We start from the raw sequence: 23,866 nt of genomic DNA, 5'->3' as shown, positions 1-23,866 counted from the left end.
CTGGGCCTCCTCCATCACTGGGGCAACCAAGCCTCCTGCTTGCTCCAGCTCCATGGCTGCCGGCCGCCATCTTGGTTTGGTTAATTTGCATATAGTCACTCTGATTGGCTGGTGGGCGTGGCTTGGGCGTAGCGAAGGTACAGTTAATTAGCATCTTTGTCTTTTATTAGAATAGATAATAACATGTGCCTTCTAAGATTGTTATAAAGATATAATATTATATGAACAGCATGTATCATGGTGTCAAGCACATGAAATGTACTCAATAATGTGTATAAGCTATTTTCATCACTTTTGGTTGCACATGCAGACGTATCTTACATCTGACCCAGTGTGGAGGATGAATTCAAAAGGATGAGTTGTAAAACCTTTTGTTGTCCAAGTGAGAAATAATGGGCTGAGGTGGAGGTCAGGAGAGGAGAAAGTATACATCTGCTACAGGTAATGATGTGAGAACTGAAAGGACCCTCTGTTCATGCCCAAAGCTGTGGACCAGGCAGGGATCAGAGTTTAGGGAAATCTAGTTCTCTGATTTCTTGGCACTGCATGATGTCAATTATCTGGCATGTTCCATGACTCTTAATTCCTAGAATTTATCTAGATAAGAATTCCCCTAGGGTAAATTTTTTTATTACTTTAATGAATTAATAACATTTCTTTGGAACATATTAAAACTAGAATTAGAACATAAGTATCTTGCTTTATGATGATTTAATATAGCCCCACACTATCTATACCCATAACAGAAATGTACATAAGACAGTATGTAGCATATTCCAAATTAAAAAAAAAATATAGTGTTTAAATATTATTAAACATTTACAAAGCTAGGCTTGTAAATAAACAGGATAAATATTAAGTATCAACTGAGAGAGTTTTATTTTCTTCTTTGTCATTTCTGAATTTTCCAAAATGAACATATGTATTTTTAAAAGTGCTAAAAAGGGAAAGCTGCAAAAGGAATGGATCAGAAAGACCTAAGGGAATTTGCCATCCCTGTCTCTTTGAGCAGCTCTTTACAAATGCTAGTGGTAGTGAGCACCCTCCCCACTCTGTTTCATCTCAGTCAGATGTTTTTCTAAATCTAGTGATATGGGGGCTAGCTCATAAAGGTGGGTGGAAGTGAGAAATTGGAGGAGCAGCAGTACATGCTGATGTGGGCAGGCAAAATTTGACTATGACATTTGATTGACTTATTTCTAATGTTATGTTAGAGTCTGGGCTAAGACATACGAGTCCTGTTATTTACCATCATTTCTCAGTCTCCAAGTTCTCACACCCGTGGGTGCTTACACACATGCATGGGCCTACACTGTAGAGGTGCCAAGCCCTTACCATGAGCAGCAAGAGCACTGATTTGGAAATCAGGGCATGGGGGTCCGGTCTCAGCTCTGTTACTTAGCTTTGTTTAAAAAAAAAAATATTTTATTGACTTTTTACAGAGAGGAAGGGAGAGGGATAGAGAGTTAGAAACATCGATGAGAGAGAAATATTGATTCAGCTACTTCCTGCACACTCCCTACTGGGGATGTGCCTGCAACATGCCTTTTTGACTGGAATGGAACCTGAGACCCTTCAGTCCGTAGGCCAATGCTCTATCCACTGAGCCAAACCAGTCAGGGCTGTTACTTAGCTTTTTTTTGCTTTGTTGTTGTTGTTTGTTTTTTTTAAATATGTTTTTATTGATTTTTAGAGAGAAAGGAAGGGAGAGGAAAGAGAGAAACATCAGTGATATCGATCAGCTGACTCCTGCATGCCCCTTGCAGGGAATTGAGCCCGCAACCTGGGCATGTGCCCTAACTGGGAATCGAACCTGTAACATCTTGGTGCATGAGTCAATGCTCAACCACTGAGCCACAGTAGCTGGCCCCTGTTACGTACTTTTGTAATAGACTAAATCATTAACCTCTCTGAGCCCAGCTTCTTCATCAGAATGAGGGTAGTTCTGACTACCTGACAAGGTTATTTTGGAAGTCCATTTTGAATGGATTATAAACTGCCACACATATGAGAGTTGCTTCAGTGATGACTTGGCCACTCTTCAACACTGTGGGCATGGGCAAGTGACATAGTTCTCTGGACCCCAGCACTGTAAAACCAAGGCAATTGAATCTTTGTCCATCCAACCTACCTGACAGATTTGGGGTTGTAGTGGGTCTCTTTGCAAGTTATATAAATGTGTAACCATTATGCTATACACCTGAAACTAATAGAATGCTGAATTTCAAGTGTAATTGGAAAAAAAAGGAACAGTGGAGCAGAGGGGCATGTCCTTGGGCAGTGGGTTCTTAAAATGAGCAGGCCTCAGAATCAGATGGAGGCCTGTGAAACCCCTGATTCCTGGGCCCCGCTTCCAGGTTTCTGATTTAATAGGATGGCCTGAGAATATGCATTTGTAACAACTTTCCCTCATGATACTGATGTTGATGTCCCAGTGACCACACTATGGGTGAGAATGGGTAGGAGGCAGGTGGGAAAACAGTGTGCAGGATGAAAAAGCATCCAACTGAATTTAATATTCACACACACCACCCCCGTAAACACACATCAAAATCACCTGAACTAGAGGTTTCTGAAATTCCTTCCTTCTGAATATTTGGTTCCAGTAAAAACAAGCAGTGACTTTGGATGAAGCCATTCTCACACAAGTAGCCTAAATGGACAAATCCTTGTTTCATGGCCACGGCTTGAATTCAGATATGCTCATGCACACATGTGTGTGCCAGAGGCCAGTCGTGTCTTTTGCTCTGTACCCCTTTTAAAAAATTCAGTGAGGAAACTAATTTTATAGGAATGTCTTAAAAAGCTATTCCTGTAAACCCAGCATTGATGAGTTGAAATAGAGGAAGCCATGCTAGTGAGCACAATCTTACTGAACGTATTCATGTAGTGGTCCCTCTGGATTCTGAGAGTTTGGATGGAACCTTCCTACTCGTCCCTTAGCACTCCATTCTATGGTAAAGTTTAATTTGCTGACCTGGTATCTACTTTTTCAGCCAGGGATAATACTTCTCTGTGATCTTTTCACTGGGGGGGATGAGTAAGAGAGGGAGAGTTGGCATTAATTGCTTCATCAACTCTTTGTGTGAGTCATCTCCGACTTGTCTTATTAATTCGTCTGGAAAGAGGAGAAATGTTATCTCTGGTTCCCGAGACCGGCTTGGGCTTCAGTTAGCGAGGATACTTCCTGGGAGGGACGCGTCATCATAGTTTCATTCACTTACTAAAGGAATGAATAGGTTGTGAAGTTCATTATCCTAGCATGTGTGCATAAATACATACTTGAGATGTTTATCAATGACCGGATACCATAGGCGGGACGTTAGCCCTGGGAGGGCATTCTATTGAAGGTGGCTGCTTAAAAACAAAGAAAGAAAGAGCTATGTTCAGGTTCAGACCTCCACTGAATTCTCCTCTCCTTGCTTTCAATTTGAGTAACAGGGGTGTTGAGAGAAGAGAGGACAATTTCCAAATGAAACCGCTTTTCGTTCTTTTTGGGTTTAATGTGGTAGCTGGATTACTCTGAAACATAATTTTATGTCTCTTATTTTCTTCTTCTTACGTTCAGTTCACTCATGTCTTCCTGTTTGGCCTGTACCTTCCCCTTCTGACTCAGTCTTCTCTATTTCTCTTCTCACTCTGCCAGACCGCTGCTCTTTCTCTGCCTTTGGCGCTTCTCACTTACTGTCGCCCTTGCATGGCCTTTCTCACTGAGGCATGTCTCTGTTCGCTGTTTCTTTACAAAGATTATGGCTATCCCCAGGCAGGTGCTCCAGGGGGAAAGTACATCTTTCTTTTAACTAATAAATTCATTTTTATTCAGGAAGAATAAACATACAGCGAATGCATAATCTTAAACGTGCAGTTCAATGAGTTTTGATAAATAGGAACATCTGTGTAGCCAGCACCCCAATGAAGATAGGGGCTATTTCCATCCCCTCAGAGAGTCTTTATTCCTAGTTCTTGTCAACTGGTGCTCTGATTTCTTTCACAATACATGAGTTTTAGCTGTTCTTGAACTTCGTACAAATGGAATAATTTAGTATGTACTTGTTTGTATTTGCTTCCTTTTGTTCAACATATCACTTTTGAGATTCATCCACATTGTTGCAAGTTTTGCTAGTTCACTATTTTTAAAAATGCTGACTGGTATATATTACAGTTTATCCAGCCACTTGTTTGTTTGTGGACATTTGAGTTGCTTCCATGTTTTGACTGGTCTGAAGAAAGAAGCTATAAACACTGCTGTGCAAGTCTTCCTGTGGGCATATATTTTCATTTCTCTTTGGAGTGGTATTACTAGGACATAGGGTGATTGTATAACATTATAAGAAACCGTCCATTTTCTAAAGTGATTGTAGGGTTTTATGCTTCCTCTCCTAGTGTGTGAAAGTTCCACTCACTCCACAACCTCACCAACACGTGTCTTCTCATTCTTTTTTAATTTTAACTATTCTAGTGGTTAAATGAAGTAGTATCACATGGTTCTAATTGCATTTCCTGATGACTAATGATGTTGAGCATCTTTTTTATGTCCTTACAGGCCATTTGTATATCTTATTTTCTGTAGTGTCTGTTCAAATCCTTTGACTATTAAAAAAAGTTGGTTCGGTTGCTTTTTTTTTTTTGATGTAAAAGAGTACTTTATATATCCTGTATATAAGTTCTTTGCCAGAGATATGCATATATTACAACACTTTCCCCCAGTGTTTGGCTTACCTTTTTACTTTTTAACTGTGTTTTTGGATAAGCAGCTTTTAATGAAACCCAATTTGTCATTATTTTAAGGTAAATATTTTTTTGTGTCTTTATAAAACTTTTTCCTACCCTTTGCTTACTAAGACATTCTTCTGTATTTTCTTCCAGAAGCGTTTTAGTTTAGCCTTATTATTTAAGTCTGTGACCCATCTCAAATTAATTTTAGTGTACAATGTGAGGTAGCAATCAAAGTTCAACTTTTTTCGTATATTTTTGGAAATATATGAAACAATTATTGAAAAGATTTTCTCATCAAATTGCCTTAGTGTCTTGGCCAAAAAATCAATTGACTGTATTTGTCTGTTTTAATACTATTCTATTTCATTGATCTGCATGCTGTACTTATGTCAATATCATACTGACTTGATTAAAATAGCTTTATGGTAAGTCAGGAAGTATGAGTCCTCTAACTTTGTTTTTCTTTTTCAAGATTATTTTGGGTGTTCTAGCTCCTTTAGAGCATTCCATATACACTTTAGAACTCACTTATAATTTTAAGGAAACCTTTGAGAAATTTGTTGGGATTGATTGAATTATGAAAGAGCGATATAGGGAAACTTGACATATAAACAATATTGAGACTTCTATTCAAAAACGACATATATCTCTTTGTTCTGTTATTTGTTAATTTCTCTCAGTATTGCTTCCCTGTTTTGGTGCAGCATGTTTTTTATACAATTTAACTGTATTATATGTTTTGTGATACTATAAAAAGTTTAATTTTTTAGAATCTAATTTTCAAATTGTTTAATGTTTAGATAAGGAAATAACATTGATTTTTTTTGGTATATAGATTTTTTATCTTGTACACTGCTAAATTTATTTATTGGTGAGAGAAGTTAACCATGCCTTACCTTAAGGAGAAAGAATTTAGTCTTTTGCCATTAAGTATGATAACAACTGTAAGCTTTTAATAGCTTCCCTTTATTGGATTGAAGAAGTTTCCTTCTATTTCTAATTTTTTGAGAGATGGTTATCTGTAGGGTTTTATCAGCAATGGAATATTGAATTTTGTGCAGTTCTTTTTCTGCCTCTAATGAGATGTCATATAGTTTATCTCTTCTATCTGGTAAATTAGATGTGTGGTGGAATGTTTCTGTGTTCACTGTTTTTTTTTTCTGAAGTAATTTTTATAAGATTTTATTTCTTTTTAAAACAGCTGGTGAAATTCAATAGTGAAACCATTTGGGGCTGGGGTGTTCTTTGTGCAAAGGCTCTAAAAATCATGTTGTTTAAAAGTTATCATACAGTAAAATGTCCCCCTTTTTTGTTGTTGTTGTTGTCCAGTACTGTGAGCTTTAGCACATGTGTGAAGTTGTATACGTTCACCACAGTCAGGAGACAGAGCAGTTGTAAGCACCAGAGTGCCCAGGGTTTTAATAGTGAATTCAGTTTCTTAACAGATTGTTGACTATTTAGTTTTTTTGTTGTTGTTTATTCTTGGTTATGTTTTAGTAAGTTATATTTGCTAGAAATGTAGAAAGAAATTATTTCATCTAAGTTGTCAAATTTATTGGAATAGAATGGTAGTTTATAATATTTCCTTATTATCTGTTTAGTGTTGATAGGATCTCTAGTGATCTTTCCTTTTCCATTTCTAATATTGGTTATTTTGTTTTCTCTTCTTGTTTTTGTCTTGCTAGGAGTTTTATTTATCTTTTCAAAGAATGAACTGTTGCTTATTTTCTGTTTCATTGATTTCTACTCTTTATTATTTCCTTCTTTGTCCTTATTTTGGATTTAATTCGCTCTTCTTTTTCTAGACCATTGATTTGAAATTTTCCTTTCCTGTGATTAGGTGCATAGACTTTTAGGATTGTCAGATCATCCTAATGCACATAGTATCCTTCAATTAGTATACGGTGGTTCTTTAACTCTGGTAATTCTCCTGTCTACAGTCTGCTGATAGGGATCTGGCCACAGCAGCTGTAGGCTGTTCAATCAGACAAGGACACGAGGTGAATCCTCATGTTTTAGCTGCACCGCACAAATTTTGATATACAATATTTTTATTATTACCTAACTTAGTATATGGTAATTTCCATTTCATTTCCTCTAGGGGTTGTTTAATAATAAGTTTAATTCCTAGAAACATGAGGAATTTTTAAGCTTTCCTTTTCCCCCCTTATTTGCTAATTACATTTTTGATTTATTTAATTTTCTGCATAGTTGTTGATTTAAATATTTTGAGGACATTTTGTGAGATGCATATATGTTTATGATTATACAATCTATTTTATTGATTGTTCCTTTTTTTAGTATATAATGTTCCTTGTGGTCATTTATGATGTTTTTTTACCTTACATTTCATTTATCTGATATGAAATGTGAGATCCTGCATTTTAAAAGTTTTTTGTTCATATTTTTTAAGCCCTTATTTTCAGCTTTGGTGTATACTTTCATTTTAAATGGGTCACTTTTTTCCCTACATATTGTGTGTAGTTTAAATGCAGTATATTTTCTGTTGTTTCATTGGTGACTTTACACCCAATTATACTTATTATAATTATTTTTATTAAGACTTTTAGGCTGTGTTTAATGTTTTCTATTGCCATTGCTTTCTTTCTTCTTTTTTTTTTTAAACCCCTTTTTATCCTTCCTTTGTATCGGTTGAATTTTCTTTTGCTGGTTTTAAAAGAATACATTTTATTTTATTCTTATACTGTTTACCTTAATCTTAACATAAACTTGTTTTTCTCTAAGACTTATCAATTACTTCATTGTTTCCCAAATCCCTTGCTACCTCATAACCATTGGACGTCTCCCGTATCAATCTGCTATTTTCCCTAATTTTTCCCCTCCTGAAACTTAACCTCCTTCTCTCTTGCAAGAACTTCCCCGAATTTTATGTTAGTTAATTTTTATTCATATTTTTTAAGCCCTCACTCTGAGATGCATCAGCCTCCAACCTGTGCAACCTCCCCATCTTGATTGGAACCAGAAGTCACTTTTACTTTTAGAAAGTTCTTTCTTCTGGCAAAGTGGAGGACAGAATTGATTGGGGTGACATTGGAGACAGAGCACATCTATGGTTCTATTTTACCAGTTTAGGAGAGTTTAAGAGGGCCCGAGTTAGGTTAGTGGCAGCTGGTGGAAGGATGGGTGGAACAATCAGTAGATCTCGGTGTGTTTGTATTTGAGGAGTGCAAGAGAAAAAGTGCTAAGATGAGAAGCAAATACATTAAATTTCTTTATTCCCCCCCACTCCCTTCCAAGTTCCATTACATGATTTCTTAACAGAGCTTGTTGGCAGTGTTAAATGAGGTAAAACATGTAACATACATGGCAATCTCCTGGAATAGAAGTGATAATTTAGAAAGACTGAATGCTAACAACTTGCACAACACTGTCTCAGGTGACTCCGTGAATGGGTGCAGGGAAGCTATAGGTGACCTAGTAGGTTGTTTTTGTTTGTAGTTGGGCAGGAGAAAGTGTTAATTATTTTATTTCTTGTTATTTGAAATTCAAATTGCCAGTGGGACATCTAGGTAGCAGATACTTGGATATATAAATCTAGAGCTGATAGGAAATAGGGATTTGAGAATAGTTAGTAACTAATTATAGGAGGTCTTCTAGCAGGACATGATAGAGTTGGAATGAGAAGAGATCCTTGAAAAAACATTTATAGGGTGGACTTGGAAGAAAAAAACCCATCAGAGAATTAGGAGGCCTGGATTCTTACCCCTGGTTTATTTAACATTTTGAAAAGTACTTAATACTTTCAGGGGCTTCTCTTTTTTGCTTTCTGGCTGGCCCTCCCTCTTCCTTCCCCTGCCCCCTCTTCTTTTCCTTCCTATTTTCCTTTCTCCCACTCTCTCTTCATTCTTTATTAATTCAACAAATATTTCTTAAATATCTATTATATGTCAAGTTCTGCTCTAGGTACCAAAGTTAACGCTTCAGATAAGTTATGGTCTTTAGCCCGACTGGCATGGTTCAGTGGTTGAGTGTCAACCTATGAACCCTGCAGGAGGTCAAGGTTCCATTCTTGATCAGGGCCCATGCCCGGGTTGTAGGCTCCATCCCCAGTATGGGGCATGCAGGAGGCAGCCAGTCAATGATTCTCTCTCATCATTGATGTTTCTATCTCTCTCTCCCTCTCTTCCTCTCTGAAATCAGTAAAAAAAAATATATATATATACATATATATATAGTCTTTGACCTCTAGTGCTGAACAGACAACAAATTCAACCAGTACTCTGTTAAGCTTTATGATACCTGTGTGTTATAGAACCCCAGAGAAAGGGCATAAATGAGATTGATTGGGGAGAAAATTCGTCAGAGATTTTAAGAACATGTCTTTCAAAGTAAGCTTTTCAGAATGAGGAATAGTTTAGACAAGGATGTGCAAAATCATCTAGACAGCATATGCAAAGACAGGCAAATGAAATGTAAAATAGTATGTGGATGGGCTGGAAGAGCAACAGGCCGGTGGGCAGGACCCAAGTGAGGCAGGCCTGACAGCGCTGGAGAGGTTCAAGGATTAGAACTGGAGGGACCTGTGTGCCAAACCCAGGAATTTGGATTTTATCTCCAACATAATGCAGACTCATTGCAGGGCTGTATGCAGGAATGTGAAAAATCAGGTGCGTGTTTTAGAAATCCTATTTTTCTAGTGCTCTGCATTTGTCAATATAAAGGGCCAGGTGGTGGGCAGGGGGACCAGAGAGGGAAAAGTTATAGGAATTCAGCTGGCAGAGGAATGTTATTGAACAACCATGGGACAACCACCCTGTGCCAATCACTGGTCTGTTTGCTGGAGATTCTACCGGGACCAGGGCAGACTGGCCCCTTCTTCTCCGGGAGCTTGTAGTGGTTGTGGCAGTGACAGAAAGGGAAGCGTGGACAGGCTGGAGATATGTTAATGAGGCAGGATCTACAGGAAGTGATGATTAGGCATTGGAGGTGAGGAGAGAGAGGAGTTCTGGTTTGGGTCGCTTAATGACACCACTCACTGTTGGGGGACCAGCAGAAAGACTGAATGGGGCCTCTAGGTAGAGGTGTCTGGCATGCACTTGGATAAACAGGAGGGGCCTCTGCCTCTCACTTGTTTACTAATGAAAGAGCTAAACTAAATGTTTACATTACTTGGTTTAATTCTGTTTTGTGCCCAATTTTAGTCTCTGCCTGTTACAGTTGCCTCACTGAAGACCAGGCTTCCTTATGTATCTCCCCAGAACATAGTAAGGGGCCAGGCAAACCTGTAGAGTTAATCGCCGTTTTAGGCAGATCTGGAATCCGGAAACATTGATTTCATTGCTCAGCTGCTGGCCCCTGCCTTTCCTCACTCCCTCCAGCCCCAATGTGAGCTTACTCCCCGGATTTTGGCTTGCTGGGTAAATCGCCCTGGGCAGTTGTATCATATTCATATTACTTAGACTCGCATAGTGCCCCACCTGGTAGAGATTTTAGGATTATTGGGTCCCATGGATGCATTTTACAGGTGAGAGCAGAGGCCTGGGGAGGTTGTGAGGCTTCTAGAGTAGTACCATAGGGCTAAGATTAGATCTCTCCATTCATTGCTGTCTTCTGTACTCCCCGCCCCCTCCCCTCCCCTCCCCCCTCACTCAGTTCACACTGGAGTGCTTAGAGAGCAAGGCAGAAATGTTCTTAGGTCATCATTTGTGCGGACGTTTGGAACTGACTAAGCCCGTGTGTGTAACTTTGAGACCCTGTGTAAAGATTGTCAAGAAGAATTGAATTACCTTAGCTCTGACGTAGGGAGACCGTGTCCTCGGGTGTCATGCTTGGAGTCAAGCAGCTCTCTCTGCCTGCACACCCTTGTTTGGGGCGCACTCAGAACGCTCCCCATAAGGAGTCGTTTTACCCCAGGTGTAGATCAGATTGCACTTCGACTTCAAAGTAAAAGAGGTGCAGAAACTACTGAACTGAGTGTGGGAAGCACTTCTCCTTGGTAAGAGTTTCAAGTGCTAGAGAAGAGATGTGTTGAAAGGACATTTGCTTTCATCAGCTTAGAGCATCTGGTTTTTATTCTTTAAAAAGAAGCAACACCTCACATGATGGCAGTCCCCAGGCAAGTAAGCACTTGAGATTTGGATCTGTACAGATTCTTAGAGGGAGTGCCTCACAGGAGCTTGTAGTAGTGACTTGTAGCACTTGACCGATTCTGTAGAGTGACAGCCAATTTTTGTGGGGAAGGGGAGAGAGAGGCAAAGAGAGTTATTAAAGAACCGCTCTGTGAAACGGCAAATAAGCCATTTCTCTCCAACCAGGATAGAAGTGGAAACTGTGCTCCACAGACCCTGGAGAGCAAGTTAAAGCAGATAAGGAATAAAAACTAAATTCCAGGTTTTTTATTATTAATTTAGTGCCCACCTCGAAAACATTCATACACTGTAGGCTCCATCACAGTTTGTTCCCCCTTCTTTTATACAGATTTATTTTTTTTATTGTGGTAGAATGTACATAGCACAAAACTTGCCATTTTTACCATTTCTTAATGTGATTTGGTGACATTCAGTACATTCACAATGTTGTATATCACCACCATCCTGTCGTTGTAATTTGTATTTTTAGGTTCAAGTTTCCCAAATTAAGCAAATTGTGAAAAGAAGCATCACCCCTAACCCCAAGGCCCAGCATAACCATTATTAGAATTAAGGTGTTATTCCCCATGTGTTTTTTCTTATTCATATGGTTTGTTGCAAGCCTAGTTACACTGCTGACAGAGAATTTGAGAGTTGTAAGGGAATTTAAAGATGGTTCGCCCCATCTCTCCCCAGCCCTCTTGATTAAGAAACAAGTAGCTAAAGGGGACAGTGGCCTGCTCAGCTGAACAGTGGCTGAGCTGGGCCTGGAGTCCAGGTGCTCCATCCCCTGAGCCCCGTACACAGGGCAAGCCTGTCTTTAGTTTCAAAATGTATTGTAAAAAATTCATGACTGGTTTATTTTTAGGGTAGTCTCTCTCTCTCTCTCTCTCTCTCTCTCTCTCTCTCTCTTGTTTCTGTATCTGGATGTTTTTTTTTTTTTTTTAAGTGGCGTCTTCAAACAGGAATTTGTTTCAAATAAGATTGAGCTATTCCTGGGGCCTGTCGCCCGTGACCTAGACACTGACATTCACTCCTGTCTTGCCTCTGTTCAGATATGACTATATCCAGGATGTTGCTGCCTTTTTATTTTTCCCACTTGTTTTGCTGATTGTAGTGAAAGCAGAGTTTAAAGGTGATTAGTCATTTTCCCAAGTTGGGGTTTTAGCCATTTTCTTTTCCTCCTGAAGATCTGTTTTTCACTTACAAATTAGGTGAAAACTCAGGGAGGCAGAGCCTTGCAGCTAAAAACAGAATGTCTGCAGTACCGCCTTACACCCTCTGGGCTGTTCTGCCTGTTAGATCCCCTTTCAGTCCTTTCCAGCTTCTGAATTCCCATCAGCGAGCAGTTTTCACCTCCTCCTGTCTATGGTGGAGTCTGTGGGAGGCGGTTAGGAAGCGGGAGGACTGAGGAGCTGGGGTATATTGTTTGGGTCGGCCATGGCAACCACAGCAGTAAAAGAAACAGGACTAGTTTTGTGCTGCTCTGTCAATGGCCAGGATTCAGCTGGTATCTCGGGACTTCTGCTGGGCAGGCACCAGTCAATCTGATCTCCTGGTAAGGTTAAACTCGGCCTCCCCGCCCGCCCTCCCCCGCCCGCCCTCCTTTGATCACACTGTCAGCCAGGAATGGACTGGGGGGAGTGGGGGGGAGGCAGTCCAGAACGCAGCAGGGTGTGCACCCAGCAGAAACATAATAACCACGCAGGCAGAACTGGAGTGTTTTCTCATCTGTACCCCAGATACAGAGAAGTACATTCCCAGTCCTTGCCAGCACTCATTCTTAAAGAGTCGAGCACCTCGCTCCAAAGAGCCTGTCCACATTACCAGCTTGCCTAACAGGAAGGAGCAGCCACAGGCAAGTCTAGAAAAGACCCCAGAATTTGTATAGTTAGGGAAGCTGAAATGCAAGGACTGCCTGCTGCATGTGCTTCATAAAATTGTAACTGAAGAGGAAACTGAGAATACAGAGTAAGCCTCCATTGCTCTTAATAATAGCTTATTTTTTGACTCTAAATAACTTTTCATTCAGCAGCTCATTTTAGGTGTCATTCAGTTTATTTTAAGTCCTGTGTGTTAGCCTGAGCGGATTGAGAATTTTGTTTTTTAAACTCTGTTCTGTGTTGCTGCCTAGTGGGAACTTCACTTTTTTTTTTTTTTTTAAATGATGATGAGCAAAAGCTATGTGGTCAAGTACTGAATTCTGAATGTTTTTCTCTGAGGGGCAAAGTTGACTCTTGTTCAAAATCATGCGAGGCTGACATTGCATTTGGGGAAGTCTGAGGAAGTTGGTGAGGTCTTACGTTAATAAAAACAAGTGCCTCTTCTTCTTATCACTATTTGGTATCTGCCCCGTTGGCTCCGTCAGTGTGGTCTGGCTTAGCTCTCCCTGGAAGTCACTTCGCGCTTTAGAACTGTCTTTACTATGACCCACAAACCGTTTTCAGACTTCACTCTAAGGAGCCCAGGGTAAAAACATGAATAAACAAACTGTGAAACAACATCTCCACTTTTCTTACTTCGGCCCTCCCTGAGCCCACTTGGAATCGGCCTCTGAATTCTGTTAGACGTGTTTGGCCTCCAACTTTTCCCATCCTCATCTACTCCTAACTTACAGGGGTCCTCTCTCCTTTTCTTTTTATATTTGTCATGTGAGTAGTAACTGACAGGGAAATAGTTACTCAATTTGTACAACTGGAGTGTGTTGGGTAGTGAGGTCACAGAGTCTGACATTAGCCTGTAATTTGTAAGTCTCAGACGGATGACAGCAGGACCTTGCTTGCTTATTTCTGAGCTGTTTCCTTGGTCTTTTAAGTGCAGTTTAGTAGTGAGTAATAGAGAAGTTTCTGCTGTGGAGCTACCAAACCCTTGAACCAGCAGCAGATCCTCAGATAGAGATGAACTTCAGCAGGCACTTAACTTTTCTTGTCCAGAGGTGGACTGAACATTACACAGCCACAAACCAAAGTGGGACTTTTTCTGGAAGTAGGGATCAAATATTAATTTCTGGACAGACTTTGTGTTGCACAAAGTTGAATTTTTTAAAAAAAATTTTCTGGTTATGTTTTCTTGACATATTTGAGCTTTCCTGCCTTTAGAAATTAGTATACATGAAAAAAGCAGGCAATATTAAACAGTGTATCTTATTTATTGATTTGGAAGGACAATCATAGAATCAGAGTGTTAGAGCTGAAAGGGTTCAGTCTAACATAATGTTCTGATCTTACAGATGAGAAATCTGAGGTGGAGTGAAGTGACCAGCCCTTCAGTGCACAGCTTGTTTGGACAAGGGCTGAGGCTGAGAAAACCCAGCTCTCCAGAGACTCCTGGTTTTGCATTGTTTCTTCGTTGGGCACCGTTCTTTAGCTTCAGTTAGGGTCTTTTTCTATTACTGAGACTATTTTACAAATGTGCTGGTCTTGGAAAATTTAGTATTTCAACCTAATTGTTCGCATACTGCCAGAAGACCAAAAAACTTCCGAAACTAAACTTGATTACCACACACCTTGGAAAGGGCATGCACAGTTGTTAAAGATTGCAAGCCTGCCATGACCATTTAGGTCTTTTAATCCCCTTCAGAAAAGGTTGACTTGGTTAACAAAAGCCTAATGTTGTGTTAAGTATAGACTTAGAACAATGAAGCATCACCTCCTAGGTGCCAGGAGGAGGAGTGGGAGAGGCTGGGCGTGGCCAGTCCTGTGGGCAGCCCAAACACATTCTGTTCTAACCTCCTCACAAGTTAGTACAGTGAAGTCCTTCAGTGAGTGTCACTCATGATAGAGTGATGTGTTCAGACTTGAAGGTTCCAGGCGCTGCTCAAATAATGAACATGGATGGCCGTTTGCAATGCAGGAGGGGCAAAGTTAACCACTGAGATGGAAAGGGTTGCCAGGCTCTTTCTTCTCCTAGTCACTTCTGTGGCGTCATCACTTGCTTTGCCTTGGGAAGGGGTGACCGGAATGGGCAAAGCTGCTAGCAATGGGAAGGCCTTGTGGGTGAGCTGTGTCTGCAGAACGGCAGCCCACACTCAGGAAGGGACCTCCTTCGGTTCCTGGGGAGAAGCTTACCAGGGCCTGGTGGCTCTCTGCCTCCTTGCCAGTGGGCTAGAGGGGTGTGCGGCTGTTTATTGGTGAGCACAGTACTCATTGGCTATCAGGACTTGATTATTTACTTGTACTCAGGTGTTGTGAAGAGACTTATTTTGTGTTGTTTGATCCATGTTTATCTTTGTTAGAAGTGTCTTAAAAATTCAGAAGGAAGAGCCCTGGCAGTGTGTTGCAATGGTCAGAGTGTCAGTCCATGAACTAAAGGGTCGCAAGTTCGATTCCCAGTCAAGGACACATACCTGGGTTTCAGGTTCAATCCTGGCTCCAGTAGAGATGTATGCGGGAGGCAACCGATCTCTGTGTCCCTCTCACATCCATGGTGTGTTCTCTCTCTCTCTCTCTCTCTCTCTCTCTCTCCTTCCCATCCACTCTCTAACAAAAATTATAAATGGAAAAAATATCCCGGGTGACAAAGAAAAAAAAATAAAAATTCATAAGGAAGATATGTTTTTCCCTTTGGGAAAGCAGGCTGGTCAGTTATCTAGAGAGGACTGCACCACATGAATGACAAACACATTAGAGGACGAAGCCCAGTGGGAGATTTGTCTCTTTTATGAGAGATTTAGGGAATGGGGTGGGGGGGGGGGCAACTGTATGGAAAGGAAACAGAAAAAAAGAATGTTAAAAAGGAAAAAAATTTGGCTCAGCTTTCCAGAGACCACACCAAAAAATGATAGAAGTGCAGAGAAGCTAGTAAAAGCTTGGAAGGGTTTTAAGAAAAAAAAAAAAAAGAAGAAAAAAAAGAATGGAAGAAGTGCTGTTAAAGAGAAGAACAAACAGCTGTATTCTAAACAGCATCTCAATAAGGGATGTGAAGGGAAAAGAAGTCCTGAGAAGGTTCTTAGGGAAGTCCAAGGGCAAAAAAGGAAATGGATATTTAAAGAAGTGGAAATTATAACAGTTTGGTAACAATGGACTGACTTGTTCTTAGAATTATTTTGTCCTTAATACTTGATAATATGCTAATAATATGCTGAAGAATTTTCTTGATTTATAATCCAAAGCATATTTACCTCTTGTATGTGTTAATGTTGAAATCCACTTAAAACAAAATGCACGGTGGCCCAACCGGCATGGCTCAGTGGTTGAACATTGACCTATGAACCAGGAGGTCACAGTTCGATTTCCGGTCAGGGCACATGTCCGGGTTGTGGACTTGATCTCTGGTGTGGGGCCTGCAGGAGGCAGCCGATCAATGATTCTTTCTCATCGTTGATGTTTCTATCTCTCTCTCCCTCTCCCTTCCTCTCTGAAATTAATAAAAACACATTTTTAAAAAAGATTTAAAGCGCAGGATTATTAATATAAAAAATGCATGATGGGTGTATTAGTCTCCCTGTTCCCCACTCTGCTGGGATGTTTCCACTTTAACATTGTGTTGTTGGTGCCACTCGGTGCCGGTGCAGTGTCGTAGAGGGGCAAACAGGTCTTGTCAGAATTTGAGTGGATAAAAATGCTGTGGTAGATTCACACCATGGAATACTATGCAGCAGTAAAAAAGAAGGGTCTCTTACCCTTTGAGACGGCATGGAGGGACCTGGAGAGTATTATGCTAAGCAAAATAAGCCAGTCAGAGAGAGACAAGTATCACATGATCTCACTCATATGTGGAATCTATTGAACAAAATAAACTGATGAACAAAATAGATCCAGAGTCAGAGAAGCATGAAACAGACTGTCAGATCTCAGAGTGAAGGTGGGGGTGGGTGGGAAGAATAAAGAGCTTGTATGCATATATGCATCACCCATGGACACAGCCAATAGGGTGGCGAAGGCCTGGGGCCGGTTGCAGGGGCGGGCTAGAAGGGATTAAGGGGGGGAAAAGAGGACATATATAATTCTTTCAATAATAAAGAATAAAATAAAAATTAACTTAATTAAAATAGAAAAAATAAATAAAACTTATCAATGGAAGTGAGAGAGAAGAGTTGAGAAAGTATTGCATTAAAAACGTATTTGGTCTTTTTCTCTCTTAGCTTTTAGGGTCAAAACTGCCTTTCTCTTGGGAATGAGAAGGGGAAGAAACCTTTTTTCCACTATTTCTTTGAGAGAGGTTTCCAATTTCTCTTGGTCCATCCAAGCCCAGGACTCACTGACAGCTGCACCTCTGGCCAGTAGGTCAGAAAGTGAATGTATTTCTCTCCTTCAGAAGTTCCTCCATGAGAGAATGCAAAACCATCATTCGAGTTCCTTAATGATTATTCACTTTTGTTCTTACTTCAGAGTTCTCTAGTAAAGATTTAAATATTTAATTTTGTACACTCCTGAAATTAACTGCTTTCAGATAGTATGTTCACTCAGAACATTTAAATACATCAAGTGCTGACATTGTTAGAAGGAAAAAAAAAAAAAAACCCAACACCAAACACACACACACACACACACACACACACACACACACACACCCTCAACATTTTCAGGCAGAAGTTACTGTAAAATATGGTATAAAGTATCCTAAATAGAGTACAATATAGTAAATATAATTTAATTTTTTCTTGGTGATTTATTGTTTCTCTGAAGCAACTGCACTGACATGGTAGAGTCATGATGTCCCAGGAGCTCATGATGATTCTTGATGCCATGGCCTCTGTCTTACCCACTTCTCTTGATTTCTGTCTTAAAGCTCCTCTCATTTGCCTCTATCTGATCTGTCATAAATGTAAGGGGAACCAGATAACCAAGCTTATAAAATTACTAGGCTGAACCATTCCAACCTCTTGTTCTACCCCCTACCCAGTTTGCCCCGAGGCAGTCCTGTCCACATTCTGGGCGGTGGAGGCCAAGAGATTCAGGGAGGACGCCACAGGTTAGGTAGGATGTTAATATATAAAGTAAGGGCTGTCAGTATGCATGGCATTTAAAAATTTAACAGTCTAAATGGTATTGGACAAAACAATAAAAATAAATAATCACTTCTCTGCTTAAGCCATTCACGATTCAAGTTGAAACAACTAATCTGACATTTTGGAGAACTTTGTTGTTTACTGTAACACCTGTTAGGTGTAGACTAGGAGCTTCAGGAGCAATCTCAGTCCCAGGCTGAGCCCGAGCTCTACGGTGGTCCCACAGGCTGGCTGGTGCGTGGGGGTTTTTAGGGAGAGACGCCAGGGAGACCTGTGACTCAGAGGAATCTCGGAAAGCAGAGGAAAGATGGTCATCTGAGTAGTCTGGGTTTGCTAGCTCTGCCACTTCTGCTTTTACCTACGCAGCTTCTTTTAGCTGAGGGAGGAGGGGCTGTGGGATTTTTATGCATGCTCCAGAATACTTACTCGGCTCAAAGGTAGATAAGAAGACAGAGTAATAAATTTTATCCTGTGGGGTTTCTCTTTGTGTGTGTGTGTGAACATATTTTCCCCACAAGTAGAAGCAGTGATTTATAAATGGATTCTTTCAGAAAGATTCTAGGTCCAGAACTCAATATATTTCTCATAGAAATAATGTATGTTATAGCTGGTTCCCAAGAAAGTCCATGAAGTCCCTTCCATATTGTCCTTAGGGCTATGCCAGTCATAGGCTCCATGGAGCCTTGGTGCCCAAGAGCCCCTTCAGCTGGGGGTATGTGACTGTGAAGAATGGCCACTGTGGTTTATAGGAAAACAGTGAGAAATGCGAATGGAAACAGGCCACACACACACACACACACACACACACTTGTTGTTGCTGTTAATCCTTACCCGAGGATATTTTTTTTGTTGATTTTTAGAGAGAGTGGAAGGGAGGGGGAGAGACACAGAGAGAGAAACATTGATACACATCGATTGGTTGCCTCCCACATGTGGCTTGGGGATTGAACTTGCAATGGAGGTATGTGCCCTTGACCGGAATCGAACCCAGGACCCAAACCATTGAGCCAAACCAGCTAGGGCGAAACAGGCCATATTTAACTGATAGAGTGGGTAAGACCAGCAAAGTGCCTGATGGGATGTGAAATCACTGACTGCAGTGGTTCCAGGGGGCCCAGCTGAGAACTGAGACAGGACGGAAGTTAGAGGTAGAGACTTAGGCTCCACTTGAGGAAGAAGGTTCTAACATCAGGACTGCCTAAAAATAGAAGAGGCTGGCTGACGAGGTAATGAAACCTCTGTCACCCAAGATTTTCAAGAAGAGCTGGAGGACACCCTTCTCAGGGATTCTCCAGAGGGGAGCCATGGTTTGAGTAGAGGGCTGCCATGGATTGAGTAGAGGGCTATACTAGACCACCACTTCTTTTCCTCTTAACATTGAAATGTGGTACTTAAGACTCACATTTGTGTCCCAGTTTTTCATTGGAAAGATAATATAATAATGTTGAAATAATTTTTTAAGATAGGTGAATAGTCATACTTTTACAACACCAACACAGTATAACTTTTTACTTTATTTATTATACTAGAGGCCCGGTGCATGACATTTGTGCACTGGGGGGTGTGGGGGTCCCTCAGCCTGACCTCACCCTCTCTAATCTGGGAGCCCTCAGGGGAGCCCTCTCCAATCCAGGAGTTTCTGTCTATCTTTGCAGTCATATGAACGAATTTTCTGAGACCCCCAACCCAGTTTAGTTTGTTGCTCACAGAATAATAGAGGCATTTTTTTTTTCTTTCCTTCATTGGTGGAGATTTCCTGGAAGTTTTAGGATATCTCCCTTTAATTTTTCCTAGACACTCTGATTTTACTTATGTCTCTCTCCTTTGCTTTCCCTCCCTCCCCCACCACAACAGTAACTTGCTCCAGGCTCACTTTGCTCTAGTGTCTAGGAGAGCCATCTGCCACCAGAACTATGATTCCCAGCATTCCCGGTGCTCCCCACACTCTGGGCTTCCGCTTCCGGTCCTGGGGCTGCCATCAGAACTACTATGCCCAGAATTCTTGGTGCGCCCCATGCTGCTGGGAGTGACCAAGGGAGCCACGTCTCCCCAAGCAGCCAGCTTTCCCACTCTGCTCTCCGCTTGGTGCCTGTGTATGCAAATTACCTGCCAGCTTTGTTGGGTTAATTTGCATACTCACTCCTGATTGGCTGGTGAGCATAGCGGAGGGATGGTCAATTTACATGTTTCTCTTTTATTATATAGGATTCCTCATTAGCACATACTTAATTTCATTAAAGCAGGGGAAGTGTAATGTTATGTCATGGAGTGTAATACTTACTATTACTCCTCTTTTTTTATACTTTAAAAAAATATATATTTTTATTGATTTCAGAGAGGAAAGAAGAGGGAGAGATAGAAACATCATTGATGAGAGAGAATCATTGATCAGCTTCCTCCTGCACACTCTCTATTGGGGATTGAGCCCACAATCTGGACATGTGCCCTTGACCAGAATTGAACCTGGGACCCTTCATTCCGCAGGCTGATGCTCTACCCACTGAGCCAAACCAGCTAGGGCTTTTATACTTAAGTACTGATAATAATAAGATATTTAATAGTATATTTATGTTATTCCTTGTTCAAATGTTTAAGTTCTTTATTTGCAAAACCAACATCATATTTGAAACATGTAGGAATCTTACAAAATTTAAATTTTTCATTCTTCGAGATTGTTGTGCATGGTGGTCCTTGAGGATTACGCAGGACAAAGTCCTTCTGACTTTTAAAATTAGCATGCTGGGTTCCCTGTGTTCCTACCCCCAGGGTGGACTGTGCTTTACAACAGACTCTGGTAAAGGGTGACTGGGGGGTGGGATGGTGAGGAGAGGCTTCCAGCTCCTAGAGAACATGCAACTTTTCTCTGTGCTTTTCCTAGGTCACCAATTTTCAAAGAATTTGACTATAATTAAATACACTTCATAATAAACTAGGCTGAGCATAATTTAATTTTTCCCTGAAGGTACTTCAGTCTTGGAGAGCTGTGGGGTCATGATGAACATCAATTACTTTCTCACGGTGGGTGTGCAGAAGGAGGTAGTTAATAGAGTTCCATTTGATCAAGTCCTGAATGCCTGGAGATTTGTTCTATTATTATAGGGAGTCCAGTATCAAGACTTGGAAACCAAAGCTTAAGTTAAACTCTCAGGCAGGAAAGAATATAATAAAGATGACCTCTTTAGTTTTGAGAGGCTCAAAGTTGATTATGATAATTCACATGGACATGGTAGTAGTCAGCACTTTTTAGTTTCCAAAGCGTTGTCTCACACCTTGTCATCCATTACCAGTTTCCAATGACAGTCCTGGGATAGAGCCTAGGCAATTGGTTTCCTATTTTTGAAGATGAGGTAAATGAAGATCAGAAAGTTTAAGGGACTTGGTTCAGGTCACATCTATATATATAAAAGCCTAATTGATCATTATGACCGAATGACCTGAATGACTGGTTGACCAGTTGCTATGACATGCACTGACCACCAGTGGGCAGATGCTCAACACAGGAGCTGCCTCCTGGAGGTCAGTCAGTGTGCTCCCACAAGGGGAGTGCCACTCAGCCAGAAGCCAGGCTCATGGCTGGCAAGCACAGCTGTGGCTGTGGGAGCCTTTCCTGAATCCGCGGCAGTGCTACTGAACAGCGGCTGCAGGCATAGCAGGCTGGGATGAGCACAAGCAGTGCGGCGCCTGCCCTGGCTCGGGCTCTTCCCTCTTGGCCCACTGCTACATCCCCTGAGGAGTCCCAGATTGTGAGAGGGTGCAGGCCAGTCTGAGGAACCCCACCTCCCCCCACTGCACAAATCTGTGCACCGGGCCTCTAGTACTATATAAGAGGCTGAGGCCACTTGACTTCAAATTTAATGCACTTCTTAGCATTCCAAAGGATACTAAGTACTTGCACATGGTAATATTTTTGAGTGTGTACTGTGATTTCTGTGTTTATTAATTCATTTCATCCTCACAACAGCCCTATAAGTCAGCAGGTGTTAGCTCTTTTGGTACTATTATGATTCCCATGTTTGGAGATGTGGGCAAAGAGGCACGGAATGGTTAGGGTATGCAGCTCTTGAGTTAGTGGCAGAGCTGAAATTTGAACCCAGGAGCATGGGCTCCAAAGCCTAGGCTTTCACTGTATGCCATATAACTGCTCAGTGTATAGGTACACCTATGTCCAGTAAATCAGATGAGATCGTCCATAGTGATGTTGCTATCAGTAAAGGTCTCTGCCTGTATTCCAGGTCTGGGGTCGTTCTGACTGAGGTTTTGAACTCAGATCTGTCAATTTGAGATCTTGGGCATCACACTTAGCCTCCTAGCCCCAGTTTTCTCATCTCTAAAGTAAAAATATAGAGCATCTAATGTCCTTATAAGAACGAGATGGGATGCATGTAAAGCAACGAAAATAGTACTTAATCCATAGTCTTTATTTTTAACATGGTTGTTGCTATTATTATTATTACTAGAGGCCTGGTGCACAAAAATTTGTGCACTCAGGGGGCGGGGAGAAGGTTCCTCAGCCCGGCCTGTGCCCTCTCACAGTCTGGGACCCCTCAGGGGATGACCATCTGATGGCTGAGGCCTGCTCCCCAGGGGATTAGGCCTAAGCTGGCAATCAGACATCCCTCTGGCAGCCCGGCAGCCCTCAGGGGATGTCCACTTGCCAGCGGGGAGCAGACCTAAGCTGCAGTCAGACATCCTTAGTGCTGCTGAGGAGGCAGGAGAGGCTCCCACCACCACCGCTGTACTGGCAGCCATCAGCCTGGCTTGTGGCTGGCAGAGCTCGTCCATGTGGGAACTCACTGACCACCAGACGGCAGCTCCTTCATTGAGCTTCTGCCCCCTGGTGGTCAGTGTGTGTCATAGTGACCAGTCATTCTCAGTCTTTCTGCTGTTAGGGTCAGTTTGCTTATTACCCTTTTACTATATAGGATAGAGACCTGGTGCATGGTTGGGGGCCTACTGGTTTGCCCTGAAGGGTGTCCGGGATCAGGGTGGGGGTCCCGCTTGGGTGCCTGGCCAGCCTGGGTGAGGGGCTGATGGCTGTTTTCAGGCTGCCCGCACCCCCTTTAGGGTGGCAGTCCCCACTGGGGTGTCTGGCCAGCCTGGATGAGGGGCTGTTGGCTGTTTTCAGACTGCCCGCACCCCCTTCAGGGTGGGGGTCCCACTGGGGTGCCTGGCCATTCTGGATGAGGGGCTGAGGGCCATTTTCAGGTGGGCCAAGCCTGCAACTGAAGCTCCCAGTCTCTCCTTTTTTTCTTTCTTTTTTTTATTCTGGGATTTCTTTACCTTCTGTAATTGAAACTTTGTTGTGGCTCCAGCTCCGAGGCCAGCTGGCTGAAAGCAGGTATCTGGGGTTTGTTTGGCTTCGATAATTGCAACATTGTTGCTTAAAGTGCAGCTCAGAGCTGGGCTGCGGCAGGCGGGGAACCTTGGCTTCCTCCATCACTGGAGCAAGCAAGCCTCATGTTCGCTTCAGCTGCCTGGCTTCCGGCCGCCATCTTGGTTGGCAGTTAATTTGCATATCGCTCTGCTTAGCCAATGGGAAGCATAGCGGAGGTATGGTTAATTACCATGTTTGTCTATTATTAGATAGGATGCATTCACAATGGCCAAAATCATATTATTTTTTTAAAGAATAAGCTATTTGTGTTTACTTCCTATTGTGTGAATACTTGTCTATTAGTTGGATCGAATTGTCTTTCTTGAGTCTTTAAAATAGGCAAATTTTATAATTACATTTGTTAATATTATTCTACCTACCGACACTTGACTTGATTTGTAAGTTTATTTCATTGGAGAGCTAGCAAGTTGTCTGAGAACCTAAAGTCATAGCCCAAATTATTTGTTATATAATTTGTGACTGTAATATAGTTGCTAACATTGAGGTTCAAATTTAAAAGCAGAGAGAGAAATGTTTATTTCAGTGGTTTTAAATAATTCAGTCAATTATCTAAACTTCATAGAGCTCATCAGAAAATACAGTGACTACTTTTATTCTGTCTGAACACACAGTGCCCAGAGCTTGCATTTATACTCAATTCCAACTACATTTGCCTGTATTTTACTTATTTGTCCAGGGTGTCTTCTCAGTGGCTATTTACCACCCTTTAATATGTTT

At 41.5% G+C, this 23,866-nt stretch overlaps 1 protein-coding gene across 11 annotated transcripts in view; it reads left to right on the top strand.

The window, feature by feature from the left end:
- Positions 1-23,866, top strand: part of ATXN1 (ataxin 1) — a 422,285-nt gene that overhangs the window by 50,764 nt on the left and 347,655 nt on the right. The window lies entirely within an intron of this gene.

This window comes from Myotis daubentonii, chromosome 3 (genome assembly GCF_963259705.1).
Source record: "Myotis daubentonii chromosome 3, mMyoDau2.1, whole genome shotgun sequence".
NCBI classification, from domain to species: Eukaryota; Metazoa; Chordata; class Mammalia; order Chiroptera; family Vespertilionidae; genus Myotis; species Myotis daubentonii.
This window is presented reverse-complemented; position numbering and strand designations above follow the sequence as displayed.